The following is a 25,608-nucleotide window of genomic DNA, read 5'->3' on the forward strand; positions in this document are numbered from 1 at the left end:
AATGTGTGCCGTATACATCTAGTATATGAGTGATGTGTGCGCTGTATACATCTAGTATATGAGTGATGTGTGCGCTGTATACATCTAGTATATGAGTGATGTGTGTGCTGTATACATCTAGTATATGAGTGATGTGTGCGCTGTATACATCTAGTATATGAGTGATGTGTGCGCTGTATACATCTAGTATATGAGTGATGTGTGCGCTGTATACATCTAGTATATGAGTGATGTGTGCGCCGTATACATCTAGTATATGAGTGATGTGTGCGCCGTATACATCTAGTATATGAGTGATGTGTGCGCTGTATACATCTAGTATATGAGTGATGTGTGAGCTGTATACATCTAGTATATGAGTGATGTGTGCGCTGTATACATCTAGTATATGAGTGATGTGTGCGCTGTATACATCTAGTATATGAGTGATGTGTGCGCTGTATACATCTAGTATATGAGTGATGTGTGCGCTGTATACATCTAGTATATGAGTGATGTGTGCGCCGTATACATCTAGTATATGAGTGATGTGTGCGCCGTATACATCTAGTATATGAGTGATGTGTGCGCTGTATACATCTAGTATATGAGTGATGTGTGAGCTGTATACATCTAGTATATGAGTGATGTGTGAGCTGTATACATCTAGTATATGAGTGATGTGTGCGCTGTATACATGTAGTATATGAGTGATGTGTGCGCTGTATACATCTAGTATATGAGTGATGTGTGCGCTGTATACATCTAGTATATGAGTGATGTGTGAGCTGTATACATCTAGTATATGAGTGATGTGTGAGCTGTATACATCTAGTATATGAGTGATGTGTGCGCTGTATACATCTAGTATATGAGTGATGTGTGCTGTATACATCTAGTATATGAGTGATGTGTGCGCTGTATACATCTAGTATATGAGTGATGTGTGTGCCGTATACATCTAGTATATGAGTGATGTGTGTGCCGTATACATCTAGTATATGAGTGATGTGCGCTGTATACATCTAGTATATGAGTGATGTGTGCGCTGTATACATCTAGTATATGAGTGGTGTGTGAGCTGTATACATCTAGTATATGAGTGATGTGTGCGTTGTATACATCTAGTATATGAGTGATGTGTGCCGTATACATCTAGTATATGAGTGATGTGTGCGTTGTATACATCTAGTATATGAGTGATGTGTGCTGTATACATCTAGTATATGAGTGATGTGTGCGCTGTATACATCTAGTATATGAGTGATGTGTGCGCTGTATACATCTAGTATATGAGTGATGTGTGCGCTGTATACATCTAGTATATGAGTGATGTGTGAGCTGTATACATCTAGTATATGAGTGATGTGTGAGCTGTATACATCTAGTATATGAGTGATGTGTGCGCTGTATACATCTAGTATATGAGTGATGTGTGCGCTGTATACATCTAGTATATGAGTGATGTGTGCGCTGTATACATCTAGTATATGAGTGATGTGTGAGCTGTATACATCTAGTATATGAGTGATGTGTAAGCTGTATACATCTAGTATATGAGTGATGTGTAAGCTGTATACATCTAGTATATGAGTGATGTGTGCGCTGTATACATCTAGTATATGAGTGATGTGTGCGCTGTATACATCTAGTATATGAGTGATGTGTGCGCTGTATACATCTAGTATATGAGTGATGTGTGCGCTGTATACATCTAGTATATGAGTGATGTGTGAGCTGTATACATCTAGTATATGAGTGATGTGTGAGCTGTATACATCTAGTATATGAGTGATGTGTGCGCTGTATACATCTAGTATATGAGTGATGTGTGCGCTGTATACATCAAGTATATGAGTGATGTGTGAGCTGTATACATCTAGTATATGAGTGATGTGTAAGCTGTATACATCTAGTATATGAGTGATGTGTAAGCTGTATACATCTAGTATATGAGTGATGTGTGCGCTGTATACATCTAGTATATGAGTGATGTGTGCGCTGTATACATCTAGTATATGAGTGGTGTGTGCGCTGTATACATCTAGTATATGAGTGATGTGTGCGCTGTATACATCTAGTATATGAGTGATGTGTGCGCTGTATACATCTAGTATATGAGTGATGTGTGCGCTGCATACATCTAGTATATGAGTGATGTGTGTGCTGTATACATCTAGTATATGAGTGATGTTATTTAAAATTATGCTAATGAGCCTGAAAGCTTCTGTGGGTGTTACCAGAGCCACTCCATGCTATAGCTTCAAAGGCCTGTTTAGGAACACTACCCTGTCCCACTGCCTGCTTTAATCTTACACCGTGGCTCTGTACAGTGTGACAGCCTGTGAAGCTACAGCATGAAGCGCCTCTGGTAACAACTCCCAGAGTCCTTTAGGCTTATTAGCAGAATTGTAAAAGTTTTAGAAGGAAGGAGAACATGGATAACAACTATGAGAGGATCACAACAGTCCCGGTGCCTGGATCTATCAGTAAGTGTCCCTGGTTTATCATGATGGATTTTCATGGGAGATTTCCTTTAAGTAAATATGAAACAACTATTGTGTCATTAGTCACCTGACTGTGTACAGGGAAGGGAAAGCAGGGATGTTTAGGGTGAAGACCTTTCTAGCGGGACACTGGAATTCCGAAAATTCCTCATTTATCCTGGATACAGAACAATCCTTTGTTTTACCTCCCATGTAGTTCTCCTGCAGCTGACAATGATCTGTCCTGGGGGGATCTATTATTAGACGTTATTATTAACCTAAAAATGTAATAATATACAGTATATTTATACTCACACTGCCGTATTAATATCAGACCCTCTAAATGCGCTTTGACCCCCGCAAAAAAATCACTAAATACATTTCTCTTGTTCTTAATGAGATCCAGCACACAGACGCATTATTAACTCTTGTTTCACTTCCCACAGGGGTTCATCATTTTGTATCCAGAAATTGGCCACAGATAAGAGACAAAAAGCTGAATTATAGCCATCATTTTAGGTTGCCCTATACCTAGACAGCTCTGGTAACTTCAGATGAGACATTCTGCTGTATTTCTGTACAGATTGGTCCCTGTACTGTATATCTGTTGCTGTATTTATAATTCTAGCATTGTTTTGGGGCTGCATTTCTGTATATTGCTTGGTTCTGGTGCTGTATTTATAAAAAAAAAGGGTGTATTCAGGCTGTATTCTGTATAGTGCTCGGTTCCGGTGCTGTATTTATATTTTTAAAAAAAGCTATATTCAGGCTGTATTTCTGTTTTGAACTTGGCTCTATTGTTGTGTTTCTATATTGAGCTTCATTCTGGTTCTGTTTTGAATTTGGTTATGGTGTCGTGTTTCTATGTTGAGCTTGTTTCTTGTGCTGTATTGCTGTTGGTTCTAGTATTGTATTTCTGTATTGAACTTAGTTCTAGTTCTGTATGTACTGAGCTAGATTCTGTTGCTGCATTTATATACTGAGTTTATTTCTCATACTGTGCTTAGTTCTGATGTTGTGTTTCCGTAGTGAGATTGTTTCTGGTGCATTATTGTACTTTGTACTGAGGATTGCTTATTGTGCTGTGTTTCTGTGATGAACTTGTTTCTGGTGCTGTATTTCTGTAAAGAGATTGGTTAATATGTTGTGTTTCTGTATTAAGATTCTTTCAGGTGCTGCATTGCCATTGGTTCTAGTATTTCTCTATTGAGCTTGATTCTAGTGCTGAATGTATTTAATGAGCTTGTTTCTCATACTGGGGCACATTTACTTACCCGGTCCTGTCGTGATCCAGTGGCACTTTCTCTGTGGAGGATTCGGGTCTGCCGGGATTCACTAAGGTAGTGCGCCGGATGTCCACTAGGTGTCGCTGCTGCACTGAAGTCCGTCGGAGTTCACCAAGCTACCCTGGGTGTAGGTAAGTGCGAGTATTTTTTTTTTTAAATACGGCGTTTTTTCCGAATCTGTCAGGTTTTCTTACGGCCACGCCCCCCCCCCCCCGATTTCCGTCACGTGCATGCCGGCACCGATGCGCCACAATTCGATCGTGTGCGCCAAAAACCCGGGGCAATTCAGGGAAAATCGGCGCAAAATGGTAAAATTTGGGTAACCCGACGGAGAAATGCGATTCAGGCCCTTAGAAAATGTCCCCCATTGAGTTTGGTTCCGGTGCAGTGTTTCTGTAATGAACTTGTTTCCTGTGCTGTATATCCCTTGGTTCTACTATAGGAAAACAGATTGGAACGGCACCGTGCAGAAGTCGGGTGCAGGTCTTCAGAGCGGGTCTGACGTGGCTCGCTAGATACAATGAGAAAGTAGGATGAAGCAGCACTCCAATATATAGTAAAGAAGAAAAAAGTTTATTCCACCATTGATGCGACGTTTCGCCTTATCGTTAAAGGCATTTTCAAGCATTGGTTCTAGTGTTGCATTTCTCTATTGAGCTTGGTTCTAGTGCTGCATGTATGTACTGAACTTGTTTCTGTTACTGTATTTATGTACTGAGCTTGTTTCTCATACCGATGCAGTGTTTCTGTAGTGAACTTGTTTCCTGTGCTGTATATCCCTTGGGTCTAGTGTTGCATTTCTCTATTGAGCCTGGTTCTAGTTCTGTATGTATGTACTGAGCTGGTTATTGTTGCTGTATTTATGTAAAGAGCTTGGTTATGTTGCTGTATTTATGTACAAAGCTCAGGGGTGGATGAAGACTGCCATGGTCCTTCGGCTGTATGAATATTATAGCCCCTACATGTCTGGAATCCCCTTACAACATATGGTTATAGAATCAAGCATCTTGGGGATTGGAGGATGTGCCTGCTTTCAATATTCGGTTTCAGGATCTTCAGAGGACCTTCAAAGGTCCTGAAATGGCTCTTGTGTACATGTGTATTGAGAGCAGGAACAGATGTATGAGGATTTCATGGGTGGAGATCCTCCTAAGCATAAAATTTGGTGGGTGGTTTGGGTGACCATGGGCCCCTCTAGTAGGCTTGGGCCCCAGGATACTGCCAATTATAATTGATTCAGGGAGGCATTGTGCATATTTCAATTAAGGGTCCAAAAATGAATTTGAAAGAAACATTGTATACGGCATGTTCTAAACAGTATTTGTATATTTATATATTATATAATTGGGGGGGGGGGGGGGTTATATATATTTTAATGACTTCTGGGGGTAGGGAGTAATTTTTTTTAGATTTGTAAGCTAATTTTCTAGGAACTGCCCTTGTTCACAGGGTTACTTGGTGACAATGGAGTAGTTTATATACTTCATATATTATTTCCTTGGTATTGCTGGGTTCTGATGGCTGCTTCCTGGGGGTCTGAACTCTGGAACACGCACAGGACAGCAGCCCCCAGGTGTCACATGTGCCATGGATACCTGAAAAATGTATTTTATGACAAAATCCTCTTTATATATAAGAAGATCATTTGCAGGTATCTGGGCAGAAGGGTCCCCAAAAAACTGCTAATTCCCACAGCTCAGTGTGTCTGCTCTAGCATCCAGGACGATTCTTACCACCGGGCCAGATGGGCACACATGTAAAATTATCAAGGGGGGAAGTGGCAGCACTGTGTAGCTGTAATGCCATACATATTATAGTCAGTGTGCTGTATACAGTATATACTACAGTGAGTGGGTTATATACAGTATATACTATAGTCAGTGTGACGTCTATAATATAGTTAGTGTGATGTATACAATATATACTATAGTCAGTGTGCTGTATACAGTATACACTACAGTCAGTGTGCTGTATATAGTATAGTCAGTGTTCTGTATACAGTATATACTACAGTCAGTGTGCTGTATACAATATGAACTACACTCAGAGTACTGTATACATTATATACTATAGTCAGTGTGCTGTATACAGTATACACTATAGTCAGTGTGCTGTATACAGTATATACTATAGTCAGTGTTCTGTATATACTATAGTCAGTGTACTGTATACAGTATTTACTATAGTTAGTGTGCTGTATACAGTATATACTATAGTCAGTGTGCTGTATACAGTATATACTACAGTCAGTGTGCTGTATACAGTATGAACTACACTCAGAGTACTGTATACAGTATATACTATAGTCAGTGTGCTGTATACAGTATATACTACAGTCAGTGTGCTGTATACAGTAAATACTAGTCAGTGTGTTGTATACAGTATATACTGCGGTTAGTGTGCTGTATATACTACAGTCAGTGTGCTGTATACACTATAGTGAGAGTGCTGTATACAGTTTATACTACAGTCAGTGTGCTGTATACAGTATATACTACAGTCAGTGTGCGGTATACACTATAGCGAGAGTGCTGTATACACTATAGTGAGAGTGCTGTATACAGCTGCGGCAGCACAGTGAGGGCAGGCAGGAGGCTGTGCTAGTCCCTGTACACACAGGAGGGGGTGAGGAGCACACATCTTCTCCCATCCTCCCTTCTTACTACCAGGACGGACGCGGCTCCTGTGCGGCTACAAGGCGGGGAGCTGGGACCTGCGCTACCGCCTGACTGACTGCCGGGTGTGGACGGTGCTCACAGGGGACTCCCGCCGGTTCCTCAGTAGAGGGGCTCATCACCGCCAGACAGGCGGACTGCGAGGAGGAGGCTGCGGCTGGACCCTGTGTCTCCCGGAGGTCAGTACGGCTGCACTGCTGTGCTGGATGTAGCTGAGCTGAGTTGGTCACATTGTCTGTGTTTACTTGTCTGCTATAACCAACACTAATGTTACCGGGGGGAACAAAAGCAGCGGCGCACGAGCAGCTCAGCTCTGCTACATCTGTATATAGGGGCTGGTATGTGCAGACATATAGATCTGGCTCACGTCACAGGATGTATACTGAATATATACTGCAGTTCTGATCTCCAAAAGACTGAGGATAATCTAATCTGGTCTGGTTCTGATTAGGTAATAATGGGTTCTGATCTTATAATGTGATGACAATTTTACCAGATCTGGGTTTATAATGGTGACTTGTTGGGTGGTTCTGATCTGATAAAGTTTGGAAGTGATCATTGATTTTCAATTGTATTGAGATTGATTGGATCTGAGTTTGATCAATGAGTGAGTCTGATGTGAAAGTGATTGGGCTTGGATCTAGTCTGATCTAATATTTACTGGGTCTTAATTGGTTTGGAACTGCTTTAGTTTTTCTGATTAGATAATGATTGGGTTTGATCTGTTTGTCCTCCTAGGTCTGATCTGTAAGGGATTTAATTAGATCTGATGTGATAGTAACTAAGTCTTTTTAAATTGATTTGGATCTGACATAGATTGGTTGGGTCTGATCTTTTTGCCTCTGACTTCACTTGGGTCTAGGTCTGATCTAAAATTGATTGATTTTTTTTATTGGTTTGGGTCTGAACCGTTCTGGTCTGGCTCCATGAAGATAATGATTTTGTCTGATCTGACAGTGACTAGGTCTTTTAATAATATGTTGGGATCTGCTGAGATCATCCCTATAAATCTTAGAGTTGGGTCTGATTGTCTCTTACCATTTGAAGTTAATCGCGCCTGATCTGATTGTCTGTGTCTACACTAAGATATCTGGGTCTGATCTGACATTGCTGACTAATCTGGTACTGATCATCTGTGTGTCTGAAATGATACAGATTGGGTCTGATCTGATAAGGATTTGGTGATGAGACCCAAACTGTAGATCAGATCATTATCTTAGGGTAAAGACACACAATGTGACAAGTGACAGGTACCGTTGTGTCCAAAGCCCATCCCACTCACTGTAACCGTCAGTGGCTGCACATAGTCCTAGGTCTCTTGGGGTGGGCAGGACTAATGACACTTCGCTGATCCCACCATGTGTCTTCACCCTAGGGTGCTTTCACACCCTTTCAGCGTGTTTGCTCCTCTACCGTTGTGCATCCGTTGCATTTTGTCTCCATTTTGCTTCCGTTTTGTCTCTGCGTCCACAAAAAAAAGAAGGTTCCGTTCCGTTTTAACGCATGCGTTTTCAGTCCGTTAAATAAGGATGGGATTTAGGCCACGGTCACACGTACCGCTAGGCGTCCGTTCATAACGTGACGCTAGCGCACAGGGGGAGGTCCTTGGCCCGAACCCACATGCGTTTCCAGAGAAACGCATGCAATCGGCTTAACAATCGCAAGCGTTTCCCCGGAAACGCATGTGCGTTCGTGCCGAGGACCTCCCCCTGTGCGCTAGCGTCGCTTTATGACGGACGCCTAGCGGTATGTGTGACCGCGGCCTAAAAAACACATATGTTTTTAAAGCGCATGCGTTTTTGACCGTTTATCGTGCGTTTGGCTGCTTAGAACCTGATTATCTATTAAGATAAACAGGTATTAAGATAAACGGATTGAGCCGCCGATGTTTTGCATTAAATTAAAGCAAAAGACCGGCGGCTCGTTCCCGATCGCAGGCGTTACCATAGAAACGCCAATGCGATCGGGCCGCGGCCCGCCCCGGTGGGTGCGGCTTTGTCTGCGTTTGAGTTTGCAAACGCAGACAAAGCTGCACGTCTGCCATCACCCTAAGGCCGGCGCCACACATAGCGCTTTGTCTGCGCTTGCAAACGCAGACAAAGTCAGGCCCGCCCGGCGACTTTGTCTGCGTTTGCAACACTAGCACACGGGGGCGTTTGCAACACTAGCACACGGGGGCGGGCCTCGACTACATGCGCTAGTGTTCTGTTATGAATGAAACACTTTCGGAACATGTGACCGCGGCCTCAGGCTGCATTAACACAACAATAATAATAACACATAACAATAAGGGTGATGTCACACATGGCGTTTTTGGGCCGTTTTTAGTTAGTGCGTTTTCAGATCGTAAAAAAATGCATGCATTAAACGCATCCTTTTTAAAAAACACATGCGCTTTTGTCTGTTTTAATTGCGCAAATTCGGAAAAATGGACAAAATGGCCTGCACGCCTTCTCTGCTCCAAGTGGGTGTAAAGGGGGTGTGGCAGGTGGTAGCGTTCTGTCTGTTGTGTAGATACAATGGATACGAGGGCTGATGGTTGTATCTGATGGGAATCTGTGTGTCTATGACCGCTTTCAGGTGATTTACATGTTTTCTTCCTCTGGTTATTGTGTGTAGGTTCCAGGGCCACCACCTGACAAATTTTGTGGGCTCACCACCCCCACAGAATGATAATTCGGGCCTGGTGCACAGTCGGTTCCCTTCACCTGGTAAGGAAGGAGGGTTTTCTGTTACTGGGGGCCCCTTGTCCTCCTCAGGGCCCCTTGAACGCCATCACACTAACCCCCCCCCTTATGGCGGCGCCCTTTATTGCTTCGTTTTATGAGCGGGGAAGGACTTCAGGAGCTGCGCTAGATGTTCTTTCTTGCATCATCTGTAAAAGTTGTTTCTTTGAAGTGTTCACATAAAGGATGTGTCATAAATACTGCATATAATGAATATAGTGGAAGAATTAGTCACCAGATGAAAAGACGAGGAGAGATCAACAACACGAGTTCCAAAATCATACAGGACATTGTCCTCTACACACAGAATCTTGATCGAGAGAGAAAGCTATGAGATGGATAGATAAAAAACAAAAAAGAAGCAGCACAGCAACATAAAATGACTTTATTCACCCGGCGTGCATTCTTCTCATTTTTTATTATTATTTTTTTATAAAATCAGGGGTGTGTTGAGGCACCATTTGGAGTGTGTACACACTTTGCTTACAGATTGGGTGCTGCTGTCTCCTTTTTTGTTGTATTTACCTGAAAAGGATAAAAGAGTGAAACAATAGATAACAGATAAGTGGATTCATACAAGAAAGATTAGAGAAAAGATAGATACAATAGATCATAGATACATAGGGGGAGATGTAGCAGAAGTTTCTGAGGTAAAACTGTTCTAGTTGCCCATGGAAACCAAACAGAGCTCAGCTTTAATTTTGTAAACAGCTGTGGAAAAATGAAAGCTGGGCTCTGATTGGTTGTCATGGGCAACTGGAACAGTTCTGCTCTCAGACACTTCTGATAAATCTCCCCTATACAATCTATAGATGATCCATAGAGCTAAGGACTCTTTCGCACTGGCGTTTCTCATCCTCTTACCAAACCAATCTTTTCTATGGATGTTTTCAGATTTCAGTTTTTTGTTCCGCTGATCTGTTGTCTGTGAAAAAAATGTAGAAGCTGTCCTTTTTTGTTTCACATATGTAGATCTCATAAGGTGATAGAAGTCTATGGGTGCACAAAAAGAAAATAAAACCTGGTGACAGGTCAGGTCCTTTTTTTCACTCAAGAAGCTAAGGGAACCAGGTTTTGGTTTTTCTAACCAATGTTAAACATTCATGCAATATCCGCGCCATTGTGATTCCACCCTAAGGCCTCATTCAGTTAGCGGTTTGTGGGCATGTATATGCTGGCTCATATATGTCCCCATAGACGGCAATGGCGGCACATCGGCGTTACGGTTCCACACACGATCCGCGCTGTAAACTGAGAAAAGATATGGCATGCTCTATCTTTCCCCGCGTCTGCGGCCGTGCTCCGCTGTTTTCTATTGAGGAGGGAGGGGTCATCTGCTCTCCAGCGCACGGCGGTATGCCCGCCCGGTGGGCATACCGCCTTGTGAATGTACCCTGAGGGCACCTTCCCACGTGGCGTTTTGGTTGCATTTTTAAACGCATCAAAAACGCAATTGGTAGTGGGGGGGTATGCATGAAACGCATGAGCGTATTGGCCAAACCCCCTCCCACTTTCATTTTGGATGTGTTTAAAAATGTGACAAAAACGCCACGTGGGAAGGCACCCTAAATATACATAGATAGAGTTAGGATAGATGTGAGATGGATAGATAGATAATTTGTAGGAAGGTAGATAGATATGACAGAGGGAATCCAGAGACACCATTATACTGCCCCCTACCCCCTTAGTATTGGTGGTGACCTGCGTGTAATGAATAGGCCATTTCCATATTTCATATCGCGGAGGGAAAACCTAATCTAAGCAGAATAGAAATCTTTATCCACAATCCCCGGCATAGAAAGTTTTAAGGGAAAAGAATAAGGGATTTCCTAAAATAAGCCCACTATTCTCTCACAGGAAATCGCACTATACATGGGAGAAGAAAAATGGTGAGTGGTCATGCACTAAGGCCACCTCGACCTCTGACCTCTGAGAGTTACAGGAAGTGACTGATTACTCTTTTGCCAAGTCAGTCTCCTTAACCCATCGTTTGCCAGTGCTCACAGGGCCATATTGTTTCTGCAGAGTGAATACAGGGTGACATGTAGGATCTGGGATGCATCGTGTTGGTGACATGTTACCAGCATTGTTCTGTGTTTTGCATGTTTCTTGAACTTCCCCATTTAAAGTGCAGCCTAGAGAGTGATGAAATTCTGTTTTATGCGGCTGCTTGGCCTTTTTTAGACTGCCCTATTCTCCCCCGGGCAGTGGCTGCTATAATACAGTCCTGACTTCTTCATACCGTATAGAGCCCATTGCTACTCTCTCTTCATCCCTCACCACTTGTAAAGTAGAGACTAACACTCTCCTGCAACAATTCCTTTCTATAGGGTCTGATATTTTTTGGTTCAGGGAATGTCATATTTTTTCCATAAACAAGAATCCACATTTATTTAAATATATAAATATTATTATCATAACTCACCGAACCCCGCATTTCAAACAGCTATAACTTCTGTACAGTTCAGTTCTGGTGTAATTTTAAAGTTGATAATCTACCCTTTATAATCGCACCAGGACTGTGTTTTTAGGTAGCACAAAAACTAGAAATATCCACAGTTGGGAGTGGGAGCTGTATATGAAAATCACATTCCCGACTGATATTTTAAGAGTGGATATCATTGATTCTGTGGAACCTAGAAAAACACGGGGAAATTTATCAGAAGTGTCTGAGGTAAAACTGTTCTAGTTGCCCATGGAAACCAATCAGTGCTCAGCTTTCATTTTATAAACCCCTATAAGAAAATGAAAGCTGAGTTCTGATTAGTAGCCATGGGCAGCTAGAACAGTTCTGCACTAAGCCACTTCTGATAAATCTCTCTCAAAGTCTTTGTGAATCAAAAGGAGAACACTTTAAACTGACACCAGAACTGTGGGTCTTGGTGCAGCAGTACAGGAGATTAAGCCGTTTGAAGTGTGCCATCTGTGATGTGTCATTTTTTTTTCAGGATAGGGATTGTAATTAAGCCTGACTTGAAAAGGCTGAAAATGTGATGCAGAGCTTATTTTTGAGGAATATTTAATTTTTTGGGAAACGGGGTAGCTTCCTGTGTTATTGATTCTGGAGAACCTACAAGGGTATTATGAGACCCTGCTTTGTTCCTATCCCAGAATCTGTCCTCCATGTGTACAGCTTTATTGTTATTAAAAAAAAAAAAAAAAGGGGGGCAACAAATAGATCAAAAACCAAAATCGAATACCATAACCGACAAATAACATAAAACAAGATAGATGCATACGGTCAGGATTTTCATACCAAAGATTAGCTTAAAAATGAGTGCCAAAGTATAATTCTGATGCTGCATCGTTAAGGTCCTGGAAGGTGTGGAGAATGAGGGTGCGGTCACACAGTGCGTTTTGGTTGCGTTTTCATTACATTTTTAAGCGCATTACAGTAGCTGAGGAGAGGTGATTTTACTAATTACATTACTGTTAACATTTGTGTTTACAAAACTGTGTAAATGCAATGTTAACACAAATATGTTAGCCATGTGTTAACTTTTCTGTTGTGTTAACATGTGTGTAAAGATCATTTTTACATTGCGTTTTGTAAACACAAATGTTAATAGTAATGTCATTGGGCGAATCACCGTTTAAAAACGGAATGAAAACGCAACCAAAAAGCACCATGTGACCGCACTCCTAGGATAGATGAATTGACCCCACAACAATAATATTCTATTGTGATGTTAACACAATAAAGATAATTTTAATTCTGTATTTTACCATTTTACACAGTTTTATTGCTGTTTTTGCTCCTATCACTCCCTCTGCTGCTCAGTGTAAAATCCCAGGGTATCGGCGGGGCCTCTCTAAGCAGACACATTATCATCCATATAGTTCTGTGGGGTGACAATGTGGTTAGATTATTAGGGTACAGGTGTATATACACTTTCATCTGACTACTGACATTATACTAACACACTGACACATAGAGTGATGAGATAGATCAGAGATGGATTAGATGAGATTACACAAAGGCTGATAGACCATTACACTGTTACACTGTGAGCACTGCTACATCTCTATGTGCCTGCCTCCCCCTTCCCCCCGGATCACTTATCTCCTTGTAGCTTGTAGTGTGCAGCCTCTTTCTCTGCTCACCATGTGCTGACAGGCTGTGAGTCGGTGACAGTCTCTGAGCTCCATGCAGGGGGCGGGGCTACAGCCAAACAGAAGAGACAGACAGAAACTCAGCTCCACGATCTTGCTCCATCATCCAAGATGGCGGCTCGACCCTAAGTGAGAAGTTACAGGGTCGTGTCTAGGGGCAACTGAAATTATGTACAGCAGGACTGATAGAGACAGGTTGGACTTATATCTGTGAAATGCTGCATTTTTGTTAATAACAGTGAATTAGAGAATGTGTTATTTTGTTATCCTGAGTTCATAAGGAACTTGTCTTTGTGGGAATACCCCTTTAACCATAACATGAATTGTACCTGTATATCTGTGACAGGCAGCACTGAGAGTGACATCTGTACATCTGGTTGATCCTGTTCTCTATCATTACGTAGCTGTCACACCGGTTTGGGAATTCTTTGAGAAAACCGCTTAATCTGCTTTAAGACTGTAAAACCAGCATCATCTTTTTTTCTTCTATGACATATTTTAATTTTCCCAATTAAATAGCACACAATTTTGAACCCAAATATTTTGTAAGTAAGAGTTTCCCCTAAGATAAGAAATGACTTCTATAACATTCTGGTCGTAAATGGGTTGTCTAGTTGAAAAATAAAATCTATGTCAGTGCACAGCCCTGATTTCCTGGTCACCCTTGTAGTGGTGACATAAATTCGGAAATTCCTCCCCGTTGCCTTTTTACCTCCTTATCTGTACAGATGAACTTTACTACTGAGCATGTACATAAAGTGCAGCATATTCATCTCATTTAAAAGCATTGATCAAGGGTGTACAACCTGCTGCTAACAGGTCACATGCAGCCTGTAAAGCCTAAAGTTGGGGCCTGTACCCTGCGATGAGGGGTTCCATAACTGTTGGGAACGTTCATTGGTGCAGGAGGCCGGGTAGCGGTGAGTGCAGCTAAGAAATCCTCACTCCTCCCCAGTATTATTAACTTCTCTAGGGGTCTCCAGTGTTATTATTATTGTCTGCTCTGGGGTCTCTTCATTATTATCGTTGGCTACTCTGGGGTCTCCACTATTGCCTGCTTTTAGTACAGTATTAATAATTTCTGAGGTGTTATTTTGTTCTGTAATGTGGCTGTTTCTGCATCTAGGGTGCTAGTTACAGGTACAGCCCCTTAATGTTGAGCAGTATGACAATGCGGCCCTCAGACAGATAAAGGTTGCTTTCAGCTGGCCTTATTCCTTAGATCAGGAATAGATCTGACTTTTAAAGGAAATTTCATAATTTTCCCAATTTCTTATGAAAATTTTATTGTGACTCCACCAAAATGGTCAATGACTCCACCCCCCTTGTTGCTTGACAAACAATAAATGACCACTACAACCACTACGCATCATATTGATCTCCTTTATCTCGTACACTGATACTGCTCAGATCTTCTACCATTCCTGGTCCCGCTTTCCATAAAGGAAGTAAATCAGCAAATCACTGAAACACAGCTGTAAATCCCGCCCCTGCGGAACTTCAGGTTCCCAATTAATTAAAATGAACTTATTCCATACCAAGTCTTGCGTTCCTGGGACCATTTTACAAGCTGGCCCTTTCTCCATAAGTGTTAGAGAGGGACTTGTCGCCATTGGGTCTATTGATTGGCCGCTTACTTTTGGCTATGTGGTGTCACTGCTGCTCCTGGCATAGGCTGCACTGTGGATGAATACAATCTCTGTACAGTGCTCTAGGATATTACTGTACAGTGATATTCCATTGCCATGACTCCATCTGGACACGAGTCTATTTTAGACAAAATTAACCCCTAGGCGCACCAGGACGTTATAGTACGTCCCCGGGGCTAGATGCTTAGCGCACGGGGACGTTCTATAACGTCCTGCTTCTGGCACCGGCTCACGAACGGAGCCGGTACCAGAAGCAGCGGCTGTCAGCTGTCTAGTACAGCTGACAGCCTGCGCTAACACCCGCGATCGGAGCCGGCTCCGATCGCGGGTGTTAACCCCTTACACGCCGCGGTCAAACATGACCGCGGCGTGTAAGTGTGTTTGAGCTGTGGATCGGATCCCCCGTGCCGCTTACCGGGTGATCCGATCCACTTCTGGGCAGCTCCGAGGACTGGCATGTGCCCCGGAGCTGCCCGGTCTCCATGGCAGCCAGACCCCTTCCGGGTCTGGCTGTAAACTGTCTGAGCATGCGCAAGCTTGCTCAGACAGTTTACACTGCTCTACAATAAAATAGTATTGTAGAGCAGTGTATTGAACTTAAACCAGTGATCAGAGCATCACTGGTTTAAGTTCAAGTATGTATAATTAAAAAAAAGTCAAACACTAAAGTTAACACATTAGAATAAATAAAAAATAAATACATAAAAATATAAGCCCCTAAAATGTCACTTTCCCATAAAAAAACTTAATAAAGTATAAAAAACATAAAAACACAAAAAACCCTGCATATTTGGTATTGCCGCGTCCGTAACAATCTGCATAATAAAACAGAATTGTTACTGGACCCGCACGGTAAACGCCGGAGGAAAAAAACGCAAAAAACATTCCGAAAAAAGATCATTTTTAATTAATACCCTATAAAAAATGCTCTAAAAAGTGATTTAAAAAATGTTATGCACTCCAAAATAAGCCCACTAAAAAGAACAACTGTTCTCGCAAAAAATAAGCCCCTAACAAGATTTATGTGCCAAAAAATAAAAAAGTTATGCATATAAAAAGATGGTGATGCTAAAATGAATAAGATTTTCCCCAAATTAGTTTTTATTCAGTACAATTGAATAAAATACACAAAACCCCCACATATTTGGTATCACTGCGTCCGTAACAATCTGTATAATAAAACAGAATCGTTATTAGATCCGCAAAGTGAACCCCGTAAAAAACAACCTAAAAAAACTCTCTCTGATAAAGATGATTTTTTATTAATGCCCTTTAAAAATGCTCTAAAAAAGTGATTTTAAAAAGTTACGCAATCTAAAATAAGACCACTAAAAAGCGCTATCATTCTTGCAAAAAATAAGCCCTTAAACAGATTTGTGAGGTGAAAAATAAAAAAGTTATGCATATGAAAGACGGTGATGCTAAAATTAACAACAATTTTGCCAAATTACTTTTTATTCAGTAAAAATGGGAAAAAATAAAAAAAATATATATAAATGAAGTATTTTCATAAACGTGGCGACCCATAGAATAAAAATAATATACTATTTTCATGCTATGGTTAACGGCCAAAAAAAAAAAACACATAAAAATTTTCCTAAAAATTGATGATTTTCATTTCCTCCACCAACAAAGAGTTAATTAAATCTCACCAATTAGCTATAGATGCCCCAAAATTATGTATTAGAAAAGTGCATCTCATGTGGCAAAAGAAATAAGCCCCTATAGGTCCTCAATAAAAAAAAGAAAAAAATTATAGCCTGTACAATGTGACATAGCAAATCTGATTTGAATGGCGCCTCCTTCCCTTCTATGCCCGGCCGTGCGCCCATACAGCAGGTCACCACCACATATAGGGTATCGGTGTACTCGGGAGAAATTGCGTATCAAACTTTGTGGAGCCTTTTTTCATTTTATCCATTACAAATGTTTAATTTTCCACCCAAAATGAGTGTATTGTGAAAAAATATTACAATTTGCAGACTCCACCTCCATTTTGTTTTAACCCCTAGAAAACACGTAAAGGGTTAACAAACTTCTTAAAAGTGGTTTTTCATACGTTGAGGGGTGTAGTTTCCACAATGGGGTAATTTACGAGTCTCGCTATTATTTAGGCCTCTCAGTGTCAATTAGAAACTGAGCAGGTCCATCTAAATACAGGTTTTGGCGATTTTACAAAAAATGTGAAAAATGGCACCCAAATTCTGAGCCTCATAACATTCTAGTAAAATATGTGGAATCTGAAAAACCCATGCCAACATAAAGCAGACATTTGGGAAATGTAAATTATGAATTTATTTGGGTGCTATGACTTTCTGAATCAAAAGTAGAGAATTTAGAACGTTGAAAATAAAGAATTTTTCAAAATTTTTGCCAAATTTTGTTTTTTTTCATAACTAAACTTTAAATTTTTAAACTAATTTGAAGTACAATGTGTCACGAGAAAACAATCTCAAAATCCCCTGGATATCTCACAGCGTTCCCACGCTATAACCACTTATAGTGACACAGGCCAGATTTGAAAAATGGGGCTGCGTCCTTTAGGCCAAAAGATGCTGTGTCCCCTAGGGGTTAAGATCTCACAACTTTTCCAAGTTCATCGACTTCTCTTGTTGTCAGTTGGAAGCGACTGATGGAATTATTTACTTAATCAAAGGAATTCTAATGTTCCGCCCTTGTAACGGAACGAGTGTCTAGCGCGTTCTTCTAGGCTGGGAACATCTCTTATCTGCTTTACCATAAGAATTACTGGCATCAAACTTAGATTCATGATATAAAAATATCATATCATATCAAGGGCGCTCACAATCTCTTACACACACACAGGGACACTTTCATAGGAGGATATTTTATGTTGTGAAGTATGAGTGGAAACTAGATTACTAGTAGTAGGAAGACACCTGGAGAACATGGCCCCAGGGCGGGTACAATTTTAGGGCACAAGAGTAAGATAGACAAATCCATTTAAAATTGACCTTAGAGCCCTAAAGCCACTAGAATTACACCACCAAAATAGCAGCACCGACAGGTATTATATATCCTTTCTAGAATTCCCTCTTTTATGTCAATATTTATTAGAATATTGCTTTAGAAGTCATATCCAATCGAGCTGAGAAGAGTCACTTTTTTGCCTGAGATGAGTCACTTTTAGTCACTGGAAGAGGAGTGTTACTTCAGACAGTCCTGTATGTTGTGCTACACGACAATGCTTTTGGTAACATATTGAAGATAAGAATCTCATCCTTCAAACAATCATCTGTCTGAAGCCCCCAACCGCCCTCCACCTGTAAAAGTGACTAATTTCAGGCAAAAAGTGACTTTTATCAGCTCATTCGCATATGTCTTTAGAGGCTTTTTTTTATAGTTAAACAGGTGTAATTTAATGTTAGAACAGGACATTTCATACCCAACCTAAAGGGGCTGTTATGTGTAGCTTGGTTAAAGCTGGTGACCGTGTTCCTTTAACCAGGTAAGGACCGGGCCCTTTCCTGTTTTTTCATGTCCATTTTTCACTCCCCACTTTCAAAAATCTATAACTTTTTATTTTTACACGTAAAGAGATGTGTGACGGCTTGTTTTCTGCGCAACAAATTGCACTTCATAGTGATGGTATTAAATATTCCATGCCATGTACTCGGAAGCGGGGAAAAAAATTCCAAATGCAGTGAAAATGGTGAAAAACCGCATTTGGCCATTTTCTTGTCGGCTTGGATATTACGTCTTTCACTGAGCGCCCCAAATGTCATGTCTACTTTATTCTTTGGGTCGGTTCCGATTAAGGGGATACCAAATTTGTATAGGTTTTATAATGTTTTCATACATTTACAAAAATTAAAACCTCCTGTACAAAAAAATTTTTTTTGATTTTGCCAACTTCTGGCGCTAATAACTTTTTTATACTTTGGTGTACGGAGCTGTGGGTGGTGTCATTTTTTGTGGTATTTGATAATATTTTCAATGATATCATTTTTAGGACTGTACGACCTTTTGATCACTTTTTATAGATTTTTTTTATATTTTTCAAAATGGCAAAAAAGTGCCATTTTCGACTTTGGGCACTATTTTCCGTTACGGGGTTAAATGCATTGAAAAACCGTTATCATATTTTGATAGATCGGGCATTTTCGGACGCGTCGATACCTGATGTGTTTATGATTTTTTTTTTTTTTTTTACTATTTTTCGGACTCCCTAGGGTACATTAACCCTAGGTTGTCTGATCGATCCTATTATATACTGCCATACTACCGTATGGCAGTGTATGGGGATTTTCCTCTTCATTCATTACAATGTGCTATCAGCACATTGTAATGAAAGGGTTAAAACGAAATAGCCTCGGGTCTTCGGAAGACCATGGAGACGGATCTCCGCTCCCCGATGACGTCACGGGGAGCGGCGATCCCAGGTAAGATGCCGGCAGCCATCGCTGTGATGACACCTGCGATCAGTGCTAGCACCGATCACGGGTGTTACCGGTAAGCCTTTGCTACTAGTAGCTGTAGCTACTCCACTCCCCAGTACCCTCCTCCGATACGATGTAGAAGGTGTTCAGCTGCTTGGCAACATACTGGTAGTGCTTTATTAGGTCAATTTCTGCTGACAGGTTCCCTTTAAGTCCTCACTATTGGAGTTAAGGAAGATGGACCTTTTTGGTTCTCATGTCTGTACATGGCTTAAGTAATGGTCTGATGATCCTTGAAGGTATCCAGAGCCCTTTTTTTTAGTTATTAAATTACATCTACCATCAGGATGAAAGACTGTATGCAAATGAGCCTGAGGGGCTCCTGGCACCCATAATGCTCATTTGCATAAAGTCCTTCATCCTGGTGGTAGCTTAATTTATTAACTTTGATAAACTAAAACCACAACCTTCTCCACAATACCATTTTTTTCATTGTCTGTGAGGACATCTTGGGTCTCCCTTGATGCGGCAGGGGTGTGCGCTACTCTCTTACAGGCCGTGAGCAAGCGTTGACACGTCTGCCATAAAACGAGAACACAGGACAGAAGCCAAAATAATAGCTCCTTGTGTGTTTGTAGTGGGAGTCAGTTTCAAAGACCTGTGAACAGTGGGCGAGGGACAGAGAAAAAGCTTTTTTATATTTTTTCAATACGCCTGAGAATTTGATTTCTTTGAGAGCATTGTTCATGTGAGATCCACTGGAGACATATTCATTATTCAAGCCCCCGTCTGGTATGAGGCGTCTCTGCTGTAACCTCTCTGTCTACAAGTCCTCAACCACCTAGAAAGTAGAGAAGAAGAACATCTAATGATACATCCGGAGACATTACTAACCTAAGCGCCATTCATGTGGTTAAACATCTGTCCCTGTCGTCAGATATCTTATACTTCATGTATGACATCAGAAAATGACACATCTGGGTCAGAACCTCCTAAACTTAACCCTTTCAGGACCTGGCCCTTTTTTGTTTTTTCATTTTCATTTTTTACTCCCCATGATCAAAAATCCATAACTTTTTTATTTTTCCATGTACAGAGCTGTGTGACGGCTTATTTTCTGCGTAACAAATTGCACTTCATAGAGATGGTATTGAATATTCCATGCCGTGTACTAGGAAGCGGGAAAAAAATTCCAAATGCAGTGAAATTGGTAAAAAAATGCATTTGTGCCGCCTTCTTGTGGGCTTGGATCTTACGGATTTCACTGTGCGCCCCAAATGACATGTCTACTTTATTCTTTGGGTCGGTACGATTACGGGGATACCAAATTTGTATAGGTTTTATAATGTTTTCATACATTTAAAAAAATTAAAACCTCCTGTACAAAAATTTTTTTTGGGATTTTGCCATCTTCTGGCGCTAATAACTTTTTTATACTTTGGTGTACTGAGCTGTGGGTGGTGTCGTTTTTTGCGGATTTTGATGACGTTTACAATGTTATCAATTTTAGGACTGTACGACCTTGTGATCACTTTTTATTGAATTTTTTAATTTTTTTAAATGACAAAAAAAAGTGCCATTTTCGAATTTGGGCACGATTTTCCGTTACGGTATTAAACGCAGTGAAAAACCGTTATCATATATTGATAGATCGGGCATTTTCGGACGCGGCGATACCTGATGTGTTTATGATTTTTACTGTTTATTTATATTTATATCAGTTCTAGGGAAAGGGGGGTGATTTGAGTTTTTAGGGTTTTTTATTATAATTTTTTTTTTTTTAACTTTTTTTTATTTTTATTTTTAGTACTTTTCAGACTCCCTAGGGTACTTTAACCCTAGGGGGTCTGCACGATCCTATCATATACTGCCATACTACAGTATGGCAGTATATGGGGATTTTACTCCTCATACATTACAATGTGCTGATAGCACATTGTAATGCATGGGTTAATCAAAAGTAGCCTCGGGTCTTCGCGAGACCCGAGGTTACCATGGCGACGGATCGCCGCTCCCCGATGACGTCACGGGGAGCGGCGATCCTCGAAAAGATGGCGGCGCCCACGCGCCGCCATGCTTTTGAAGCCGCCGGCAGCATTGCCGGCGGCGATCGAGGTGAAAACACCCGCGATCGGTGCTAGCACCGATCGCGGGTGTTACCGGTAAGCCTTTGCTGCAATATGCAGCAAAGACTTACCGGCTATGGAGAGGGCTCAGCGCGTGAGCCCTCTCCATGCACCCGCGGCCGACCCGTGACGTGCTATTACGTCACGGGTCGTGAAAGGGTTAAAGGGGTTGTAACAAGTTTTTAGACTCCACTCTGCATCTTCAATTAAATTTCATAAAATTCAGAGGATTTCTGTCAAAAATACAGTATTTTTCGGACTATAAGCCGCACCGGATTATAAGGTGCGCCATCAATAAATGCCTGCTAAAACGTCTAGGTTCAGATATAAGGCGCACCGGATTGTAAGGATGAATGACCAGCAGGGGGCAGACCTGTGCACAGTTCAAGGCAGCTGTTGTCTGTAAGTACGGTTCATATATAAGGTGCACTGGACTATAAGGCGCACCTTTGATTTCTGAGAAAATCAAAGGATTTTTTTGTGCGCCTTAAAGTCCGAAAAAATACGGTAGTTGGGAGCCGTCACCTTGGTGTCACATGCAAAGAAGCGCCAGGGCATCACTGCAAACCTGCAGCAATTCATAGTGTAGCCATAGTAGATGGCATGTATACAGATCCATACCCCGTGCTGAATAACATAAACTCAAAGCGTAAAATTATTTACACTTCTTAATCTTAGTATAAATCATTGCAATGCAATGGTTAAACCCGGCCCCCATACTCAGGATGTAGGCAGCAGACATTAGGCAATGATACAGCCCCATGCCTTCATGTGTCCCAGAAGGTTAAAGGGGTTGGCCACTCCTTTACAAATGTTGCCCATATGCCTTTCCTGTCTTGTATATAATCCCTGAATATTCATCAATTGATTTGAGCTCTGCTGGACAGGAGGAGATGTGTCAGGAGAGTTATGAATCTCCTCCCCTCTTTTAGTGGGAATGGACTGTGAGAAGAGAGAGAGGGTGACATCACATGGATGACCAGGAGCAGAGACAGAGACATTAGCTGTGTGTGTATGAGGAGGGCAGCATGCTGAGAAAGGGCTGCAGCCTTTAAAGAAGGTACGTATACATGCAGAGACATGTCTAAGAAGAGATTTATTGAAAAGTGGCCAAACCCTTTCCAACTTACAGTTCTTTATCAAAAAACTGGCTCAGGCCTGGATTGAGGATGCAGATCACAAGATATCACCTGAATCTAAGGCTCAATTAAGCTTTTCCATCTCTGCAGTCTGTCTCTCTCTGTTACTCAGTACAACATGCTAACCATTTGATCTTACCAGTCCACATCAGAACCAGGGAGGGACCCCTTTTTTATTATCCTTGGGTTCTCTAGGATTTTCTTGGTGACCAGCCAATTAGGATGCCTGCTTGCTACCAGGTGACAGAAGAACATATTTTAATAAGAGAGTACAAATAAAAAGGCCAGCAGTTGGTGGGTACTCCTGGGGCATATAACAAGCCCTTTCTTCTCCAGCCCTCTTGGTTTATCCAGGACCATAGCTTTTCCAAGTATAATTGTGTTAAAAGCTGTTGCAAGCTTCTGGTTGAATATTACAGCAGTCACTCAGAGCGGTGTGGCAGTAGAGTAGTTCAGTGCAGTGAGCACAGAGCCCAACAGTGAGAGGACACCCCTCCAGTGCAGTAAAGCTACAACCCTGGACTATAAATGTGTATCTGCCTGCGGTTTGGTATGGTCAACCCTTTTCAACGACTCCCTTGATAAGACGCCCATGAGATTGCAATAGCCAAACCCCCCTGACGCGTTTTGCAGATCTTTTTATATCCTGTGCTGTCACGGAATTGTTTTATACTGTATTTCCCATACTCCTTTGTGCTCTTATTATGACCATTTCCACGTAGGACTTCAGTTTTAATGGAGATTTACAGAAAATATTGGACTGTGCAGTGAAATGAGACTGAGCGTGTGTTATTCTTTCTGCTGGGGAGAGGGAGAGGGCGCGTGGGAGATCTGGGGAGAGGAAGGAAGTCAAAATTTTTAACAATAGCTGGAAACAGACAAGAAAATGGAAACTGGCAGGCAGTGGGCTGGATACGGCAGCGCAGCTGGTGGTTTGTGAGGGCACCATCGATTAGCATTGATAGAACAAAGCCTGGCTTCATTTCTCTCCATTGAATTACCTTCATTGTTGTAGTTGGGGCTTGTTAGCAGCTCTTCTGTTTCTTAAAGTGTTCCTCTTATTGTAAATGCGGGTGACGACCATTTTGTAGGTTTAACTCTTTACTGTCTGAATGTAGCTCTTCTGCCTTCTAGAATAGAAGCACCTACAGCAGTGATGGCGAACCTTTTACAGAAAGAGTGCCCAAACTACAAACAAAATCCACTTATTTACCGTGAAGTGCCAACATGGAATTTTATACAGTAACTTATTACTACCTGTCCTTCCACATCTTTCAATTGAATCGGCCGCCTGAGGCCACCAATACAGTTGACAGAAAGAGGGCAAATTCAAACTATTGTAGCTTCTTTCCAGGGTCTCTGTAGAGGAAGAATGGTGGGTCCAGCGGAACGACCTCGAAAGAAAATGCAGTTCTGTCAAGACCTTCTTACTATCCCCGCAGCTCCAAACAGCCAATAAAGTGTCACTTTAAAATAGCATTGAGAGCAGTTGAAGATTAAGTATTTGGTCAGCTCTGTCCTTGGACAATGGCCTGAGTGCCCGCTGAAAGGGCTCAGAGTGCCACCTCTGGCACCCGTGCCATAGGTTCGCCACCACTGACCTACAGGCACTGGCCTACTAATGGGTCACACTCTCTTTCAGAACTGCATTGAAGTTACAAGAATTTATCAAACTGTCAAAGATAGTGATCCACAACCACTGGGCCACAACACAATGGCAACAATCTCTTAAGGGTGTTTAATTTTGCCAGGGTAAGTATATTACTCTAATATGGTCACCCGTATTGTACATACCCTGGACAAGGTTCTCTTTAGGGTGGGTAATGTGACCCACTAGCAGCAAGACTTGGGACTTCCCTGGAAATACCGTGACCTGCTGACTTCCATCAGATCATTGGGGCCCTGTGCTCATCACCCCCGACCTTTGGACACCACTTCCATATTAGGGTTTGGAGGGGCTTGCCAATGACATCCACACACCCTCCAAATCTTCACAATGGAGAAGCAGGGAGCCATTGGCTCGTAAAGTGGAAAGTCTCTTGACAAGTCCCTATCCCTCCCAACCATCCCTGGAAACATTTTCTTGCATGTAGCCAGTTCCTGGTGTAAACAAGTTTGGGGACCACAGGTCTAAGCCATTGTAATAAATCTGATATGAATGAGACATCTAGAGAGCTCCAAAGACAACCTGAAGGAGCTCCATCTGAACCGGGCAACAGGATCCTCCTCCTCCTGATCTGGGACTGTTGAGGTGGCCTCACACCTATAGTTCGATAACTCTGTACCTCTTTTTATTTGGATATGTTATTTTTTTATGGATGAAGAGACTTTATACGGCCAACCATGGAAAGTACCAACTGATTTTGGAGGTCAACCAAAATCCACAAAGAAGTGCCGAGGAACCAGAAATATGTAGGAAGGAAATGTATTAACGTAAATCTATTACAAAAATGGAACTTTTGTGGGAGGTTGAGGTTTGGAAAGACCCTCTCAGAGATAAGAAAGCCATAAACCATGAAATATGTAGAACTCCTACAATATGGGTCAGATGTCTTAATGTGTGGATATGGTGGTTATTTGAGGGGGGGGGTCCCTTACAATAGACCATTCGCTTCTCTGGGCAGGGGCATCTCCCGTTTCCCGTGGTAGTGCCCACCTCATTGTATCATACAGTGTTCATGTAGTCCTTATTGTAGTCCTTACACACTAAGACTGGTAATAGATGGAACATATCTACAGAGCATGTAGCCCCGGGCTGCGCCTGCTATGGACGTGATTCACAGATACTAATATAGATACACAAGACAACATCGATTTTCCACGGAATTATTCATGGGAGATTTTCAAAGACAGGAAATAGGGACATTTCTGCAGTAATACTTTATGCTTTGTCATGATTGAGGTTTTATTAAATTCCTGGTTTGTGGGAAAGGGGGGGGGGGGGAGAGGAGGTGAAAAGAAGTAACGTGCGATGTGCCAAAACAAAGTACATAGACAAAAGGATCGAAACAAGATTCTAATAATACAGG

At 41.7% G+C, this 25,608-nt stretch overlaps 1 protein-coding gene and 1 long non-coding RNA gene across 4 annotated transcripts in view; one reads left to right on the top strand and one right to left on the bottom strand.

Annotated features, from left to right (window-relative positions):
• Window positions 1-6,379: 6,379 nt before the first annotated feature.
• The window catches only part of ARAP3 (ArfGAP with RhoGAP domain, ankyrin repeat and PH domain 3), a 96,036-nt gene continuing 76,807 nt past the window's right edge, over window positions 6,380-25,608 (top strand). The window contains exon 1 of one of the 3 annotated variants that reach the window (XM_072145653.1): window positions 6,380-6,605. The gene's annotated coding sequence lies outside the window, so the exon portion shown is untranslated. Of the gene's footprint in view, window positions 6,606-6,768; window positions 6,878-25,608 lie in introns of those variants that run through there. The other 2 variants (XM_072145658.1, XM_072145656.1) reach the window with 2 other exon arrangements.
• Window positions 9,570-11,761, bottom strand: LOC140128927 (uncharacterized). Its single transcript, XR_011855193.1, has 3 exons — window positions 11,578-11,761; window positions 10,017-10,077; window positions 9,570-9,677 (listed from the first exon to the last, which is right to left on the bottom strand). It is a non-coding gene; the product is annotated as an uncharacterized lncRNA (long non-coding RNA).

The sequence above is a fragment of the Engystomops pustulosus genome, chromosome 4, assembly GCF_040894005.1.
Source record: "Engystomops pustulosus chromosome 4, aEngPut4.maternal, whole genome shotgun sequence".
Taxonomy (NCBI): Eukaryota; Metazoa; Chordata; class Amphibia; order Anura; family Leptodactylidae; genus Engystomops; species Engystomops pustulosus.